Genomic DNA, 7,453 nt, shown 5'->3' on the forward strand with positions numbered 1-7,453 from the left:
GACATAAATTCTGGTAACAGCATTTTGCAACTTAACTCTGAAACCAAAACGTATCATACAGTTGGCAATCATAGCTTATTTAATTGATGCTAACTCATAAAATAGTAAATTTTGAAAATTATGTAAATCCTGAGTTGATTAAAAACAGGTGAATCTACAAGTCACCTACCTGGTCTACTTTTTCAAACCTGTCAACCAGTCACCCTGGTCACTATGCTGCTAGGCTATCCCCACAATGCAACAGTAGATGCATGGTACAGGTCCTTCCACCAACAGCTCTCAGACCCCTTCCACTCTCCATGTAATCACTTAGGAACTATGCAGCCCAGCACTTCACATCTGAGATGTTGCCACTGCTTCACTGAAAAGTGTTGTCTTTGAATGCAGACATTGTGTGCCTGCTAAGTGCATGACAAAGCAGTCCACTGGTGTCGTTCTAATCTCTAGCCCCTACAACTCAACTTTAGGGATCTGTTCACTTCATGCTTCCACCTGCAAGTACTTTCCTCATAACTTTTACTTAAAGCAATCTCTGCCCATTAAGATGATAGATGATAAATACATAGATGGAAGGATACGTAGATGTTAAATATGGATGAATAGATATAAAACAGATATATGGGTACATAAGCAGAAAGATAATTAGGAATGGATAGATATAAAATGGCCACTTACATATACTTGTTGAACTAATGCTCTTTATGCATCCCAAGATAAAAAACAAATCTTTGCAGCTTTGGTGCATTGAGAAGCATCAAAAAGAACTGGACTTGGGTCTGGAGAGATAGCTCAGAGGATAAGAGCACTGACTGTTCTTCCAAAGGTCCTGAGTTCAATACCCAGCAACCACATGGTGGCTCACAACCATTTGTAATGGAATCTGATACACTCTTCTGGTGTGTCTGAAGACAGCTACAGTACACTCAAATGTATAAAAGAAAAAAAACGAAATTAAGAAAGAGAGAAAGAAAGAACTGGACTTAAACTCTTTGAGCTTTAGTTTCTCCATTTGCAAAACATTGATAATAATAGCTTACTGGGTTCACATAATGTGGAGATAATACTTTGAAATTATATAGTACAAAGATGAGTCATGGAGGCAAGGTGGTCTAAGCAATAAATGTCATCATTTCATTAAATAGTAAGAATCTAATAACTGCCTAGTAAGTGACTAAGATCTCAGGAAAAAGTCAACTTTAAACTCAAAACCCTCGGGAAAATATATTTAAAAATTATGTAGTTATGTAGTTTCTTACCTTTTTTCCAATAAAGAATTTCATGAATGAATGAATTCTGAAAATGAGTATGTTGTTTTTTGTTTGTTTGTGGAGGTCAGTTTGTTTGTTTGTTTGGTGGTTTAGCATTTGTTTGGAGACAGTTTCACTCTATGGCCCAAGCTGACCTAGAACAAACTACATACCCCAGCCTGGCCTCAACTCATGGAACTCTTCCTGCATCAGCCTCCTGAGAGCTGGAATTACAGGCATGCACCAATTCTAAAATATTATACGTTTATAAGCATAAACATAACTGAAAGCATTTCAGATTCATTATAAATAATCCCCCTTTGATTAACATTTTTTTAAAAAAATTTAAAAAAAGAAAAAAAGAAATAATCCCAACTCAGAAGCATATGTTTTAATTTTATTGATATAGATTTTTATCTCTTAAAGAAGAATGACACTAGACATAGGCCTGTAAACCCAGCACTCTGGACACTGAGATGGGAAGACAGAGTTGGAGTCAACCCAGGTTTCGTGGTTAGATGGTTTTAAAACAAAACAAAACAAAGCAAAAGGAAGAAATATTAGGAACACTGTAACACAATCATTAGAAGAGGAGCTGAAAAAGTCACTTAAATTAAAGGGTTCCCAGAAAATAGAAAATAACTCTGTGTATAACATTAGCAAATAGTAAGGCAAAAATGTTGACAAACCTATCAGACTACTAAGAACAAAGCTTCAACAAAACATCTTTCAATATATTTGCATCAGGACTGAAGAGTTGGCTCAGCAGTTACCAGCACTGGCTCTTCTTGTAGATGACCTTGGTTCGATTCCCAGCACCCACATGGTAGCTCGAAATCATCTGTGACTCAAGTTCCTACAGATCAGATACCCTCTTCTGATTTCAGGAGGCACCAGACACACACAAGATAAACAGACATGTGTAGAAAAAACATAACAAAATATTCTTTTAAAAATATATATGAATAACATTTTATAGAAGAAGCATCAACTGAGTGGCCTCTAAACTCATTTTACTAATGTATACAGTCTCTCACATTGCCCAATTTTTAACTTCTGTTCTCAAATTCTTATGCCAGGTGAACCAGTCAATTAGCTTCTGACACTAGACTAATTAGGACGCTTCCCTGTTTGGAAAAATAAAAGCTTTATAATTTGAAACTCAGAAAATACATTTCAAAGCCTTTCCAATCCCTCTGGGCACTTCCAAAGACTCATAATCTAATTAAAAACCACAAATGGCAGCCAAGAAGGATCACTCCTTTGTGTCTATCTGCTATCAGCTGACACAAAATCAATTCCAAACTCCCAAGGGAATGTAAGGTCAGTAAAGGTAAATAAACAGAAGGAAATCTTCACCTAAGTAATTCAAATATTAAAAAGCCATAAAACAATATATTCTTAGCTCCAAGGTCGCAATGAACCCCATGTGGAAAAGTAATCAATAAAAAAAAAAAAACAAATATATAAGACAAAAAAAAAACCTGAGAAACATAAACTCAAGTAGAGTCATGCTGAGCTGACCCCAGTGACGTCGGGACATCGCACGGAAGATTGTATTCTCAGTTTCCAACTTCAAAAACCCTCAGATCTGGGTGGACATGTGAGAATGAGCAAAACCCAGACTATGAAATCAGCATTATTAGTACAGCCAGGGTATATAGTGCTACAGATTGCGGTTACAAACAACTCAAAGGGGCAATGGGGCTACAGATGGACAGACTGAGATCTAACATTACCCACACAGACACACTTTTTTGTTATAAATGAAGAGAAACTAGGCAGTGAAGATCAGTAGTACAGGAAGAGTCAATGGGATAAAGCAGCTAGGAAGAAAACCTCTCCTGGTCAAAAAGGATAGAAGAGCTGGCCACTGGAAGGCTTACAGTTCAAAAGGCGATGAGGAGTCAAAAGATAATCCGCAGGAGGAAGCAGAATCGAGAGACGCTCCAAAACCCTCCAGGAACCCAGACGGTTGGCCACGGCCCCAAAACCGGCCATTCGGAGACTACAAACACCAAGCTCCAACCTTCTTCACTCTGCAAGCCTCGGGACCTCTCCGCGACACAGGACTGGATAACTGTACAGCCGCGGAGTCCCCACACCAGGACAGGCTCCGGCTCCAGCAGCGGCTCCGAACAACGCGTACGCACCGCGGGACGTGCGGCAGGAGGTCCTGCGCGGCCACCGTAGCACAGGACACCGAAGCCTCTGCAGGCCGCGGTCCGCAGGCAGCCCTGTCCGAGACCCTAAGTTCCCGGGCTACAAGCTCAGAGCCTAGAGCCGTGTATTTGTGAGCGGCAAGCCCATGTTAGGATTACAGCTGTCCCTCGTAGCTGTAACTACTGGACTTCAGCTACCAGCCGCCACACACCGTAAACGTCTGCGGTCTCGGGACTACAAGATCCAGCATGCACAGAGCTCTGGGTCCTTAAACCAAACCCACTTGGATTAAAATACTAACGGTCTATCTACTCCAAGGCAAGCTATGGTGTGGGGTATTGATTACATCCTGGTGGACCATCTAGGGTCATGTGCATTCGGTCAAGAATTCTTGTCAAGAATTGTAGTACAGGACCTGCCTTTTAAGAAATGGGAAGAGAAATACTAAATGGTGACAAAATGCAATTCTACTAATATTGTTTTCAGTAACGCAGACTGTTGGAGCAATGCATAAGAAATAAGAGCAGAAACTACAAGGAAAAAAAAAATCAACAATCTCTGCTACCCGACAGTTAAACATCGAGAGAGTGAAAGCCTTCTGGAATACAAAATATGTTCTTTGAATTGTAACTGTGTTTCACGATTAGAATTGAGTGGTGTTTTGTTTGAAGATAGGGACTTGCAATAAGGCCAAACTGGCCCAGAACTCATTATCTGACCTGTGCTATGACACTGAGAAAATTCATGTTATTCTCATGAAAACAGTCGCCTAAAATTACTAGAGCAATTTATTCACCAGTCACGTGGGACAGCCAAATAATCAGTGCAGGGGTATAACAACACAACAAGAGGGGCATTTATTAGCATAGATAACAAAGTATCTGATCCTTTGTCTGCTTAGATAGTTTGATTCATATTTTGAAATGCAGAACACTTTCTGACAACTTAGAGGAGATAACACAGATCTCACAAGCTGTCCCAAGCCTTTTCATAATTTCTATAAGGACTTGTATGAGAGTTTTCTAAAGGAACAGAACTGATAGAATGAAGGTATATTAGAAGGGGAATTAGACTTGCTTACAGGATGTTGTCCAGGTAGTTCAACAATGGCTGACACACATTGGAAATACTGAGACTCTGGTAGATGCTTGATCCATGAGGCTAGATGTCTCAGAAATCCCAGTCTGGCACTGGGATCCTGTAAGATTCCTGGAGCGCTGTCTTCATTTCAATTCCAAAGAAGTTGTATTTAGTACTGGCAACAACAGGATAAATGAACTTGCCAGCAAAGGGGGTGAGGAATGGGGACAAATGGACATAGAACAGCTTCCTTCCTTTTTATTTGGGCTGCTACCAAAAACTCATGGTCTACATTTAGGGTGGGTCTTTCTACTTCAAATAATCTGATTAAGAAAACTCCTCACTACAATCCCCAGCAGCTTTAGTCTGAATTAATTCTAGACATAGTCAAATTTACCACCAAGATTGTCTGTCACACGTGTACTACCAGAATGACTGTATTTTAATTTTTGGCATGCTATATTAACAAACCATGAGAGCCAGGGCTTGGATTTTTATGCTAACTACAGAAAATTATGGTATATTATATGTATACCACAAGCAGAGGCTTTCTGTAGAGTTATGGTAAAACAAACTTTAATTGGTTAGAAAAGGAAGTGAGAATGTCTTACATTTTTACAATTTCACACAGGAGTCACAGAGGGACTTTCTATTCTCTGACACTGGCAAGGAATCCACTAGCATATAAACTGCTTTCCAGCTCCAGTGCTAAATTATGCAAGGCAAGCAAGTAAATATTTAAAATCTATGATCATGGAAAAGAGTCTGCTGCTTTTCATACTCATGCTCCAAAGTGGAATTGCAGTAGGAGAGAATGTTTCCAGTAGTGACTGGGTGGGAATGCTGATGAACTATAGTTAGGAAGAGTGCGATTCACTGGTGTTTGTGGTAAATAAACACTAAGTTACAGTGATATTAAGGAAGCTTTTGAAATATGCTGCATTTCTGGTAGACATAGTTCTAAAGCAGTCTTAACATTCAATTGTGTAAATGAACACAGAGGAGAGGTTTAAAAGTATGTAATTTATGTAACAGACTGCTTTTTAGAGGTTCTTAGAGCTGCAGCACCCAGCCCTAGTCTTTCCTATAAATGTGTCTTTGTCTACATGAGCCAGTTGCCATATACACAGGAGTCAAAACTGGACAGACTGCTCATTTCAACAGATTAGGGACAAAGCACTTATTAGCTGTTCCTGGAGCAGGGGTAGATTTAATAATTAGGAGATAATTAGGAGAAATGTCAAGAGGACAGAGAAGAGAGCCTCAGCTTTTATAAAGTAAAAAAGAAAAGAAAGAAAAATAATGTATATAACCTTGACTGCATAATCACTTAAACATTTGTTAAATTGTAACCCTTCATTAGCTGATCTACCATCTAAAAGGTAAGAACTGCCTTTTGAACCTGTCTGTCCCTCAGACTCCAAACACTGTATTTTGTACAAATCAAAAAGTTCTCAGGGTCTCTTAGTGTGCACAATGATGCCAGAGGCTCTACAGCATCCTTCTCATTAAAATGTTAACTTTTGTCAATGTCTGGGTTTTACTGTTGTTTTTAGAGACAGGGTTTTTTTGTAGCACAGGATAATCTCTGTCTTAGTGTTTCATTGTTGTAAAAAGACACCATGACCAAGACAACTCTTATAAAAGATTTATTTAGGGCTGGCTTACAGTCTCAGAGGTTCAGTCCATTATCATCATGGCCAGAAACATGCCAGCATGCCTGCAGACACACTGCTGCTGAAGAAGGAGCTGGGAGTTCTATGTCTTGATCAAAAAGCAGACAGAAGGAGACTCTTCTTCTATGAGCAGCCAGAAGGAAGGTCTCTGTTGTGGATTGCTGTTTGTATTTTCTGCTCTCTCAAGAGGGGTGCCCCGGGCTGGAGAGATGGCTCAGTGGTTAAGAGCAGTGACTGCACTTCCAGAGGTTCTGAGTTCAAATCCCAGCAACCACATGGTGGCTCACAACCATCTGTAATGAGATCTGATGCCCTCTTCTGGTGTGTCTGAAGACAGCTACTCATATATAATAAATAAATAAATCTTTAAAAAAAAAAAAAGAGGGGTGCCCCAATGAGGGGTAGATCACATACTCAGGTAATTCCAGGTAAAATCTTAGTTGGTCAAATAAAGGCTAGAGCCTGTGATTGGACAGTAGAAGGAAAAGGCAACGATGAAAGTTTTAGAGAAGGGAGAGAAGGAGGAAGAAGAGAGGACAAGACAGAGGATGGAGGGCGAAAAAGATGGAGGAAAAGAGGTTGAAGACAGAGCAGAACCACAGCCTAGAGGAGCTGCAAGTAGCTAGAGATTTCATAGCTGGACAATAGAGTAGTGTAGGGTGTATTTGCCCAATCTAGGTATTCAGCTTGTATTCATATTAAGTTGTGTGTACTTAGCATGGGCATATCGGGGTTGGAGATTTACTGATATAAATCTGGCTGGTATAATATAAGTAAGCCTCTAGCGTTTTCCTTTCATGGGGATAGAGGGAGCTGAGTGAGACCAAAGTGTTGTTGGCTTCTGCAGACCATCCAAGGGTGTTGGCCTGAGGAACACAATCGGCTAGCTCTAAGTGTTTTCAAGGAAAAAAAAATGGTTTTGGTCAGCTAAGCAAGCTGGCCGCAGGAATCAAGGCCAGACGGCTGCTTAGGGCTAGCCATGGGGAGTGGGCAAAACCGATGTGGTCGGCCCCTAGTTGGAGTTAGCATGGTTTTTAAAAAATTACATACTACAGATCTCTTCTGCATTGGGCTGAGATTCAAAGCTTTTCGTGGGCAAAGCATATTCAAACCACCACAATCTCCAATTGACAGAGTGGCAGAGAATGGCCTTGAACTCCTTATCCTCCTGCCTCTAAATCCCAAGTACTTTTAATGTACTTGGAATTTATTTTATTTGAGCTATACACCTAGACACCTACTATCTATCTATCTATCTATCTATCTATCTATCTATCTATCTATCTA

The 7,453-nt window shown here is 40.0% G+C and overlaps 1 protein-coding gene across 1 annotated transcript in view; it reads right to left on the bottom strand.

Moving 5' to 3' along the window:
• Positions 1-3,383, bottom strand: part of Atg4c (autophagy related 4C cysteine peptidase) — a 61,749-nt gene extending 58,366 nt beyond the window's left edge. Inside the window, exon 1 of the mRNA XM_028778782.1 lies at positions 3,134-3,383. The gene's annotated coding sequence lies outside the window, so the exon portion shown is untranslated. The remainder of the gene's footprint in view (positions 1-3,133) is intronic.
• Between the last annotated feature and the right edge of the window lie 4,070 nt (positions 3,384-7,453).

Source organism: Grammomys surdaster, unplaced genomic scaffold, assembly GCF_004785775.1.
Source record: "Grammomys surdaster isolate TR1022 unplaced genomic scaffold, NIH_TR_1.0 341, whole genome shotgun sequence".
NCBI lineage: Eukaryota > Metazoa > Chordata > Mammalia > Rodentia > Muridae > Grammomys > Grammomys surdaster.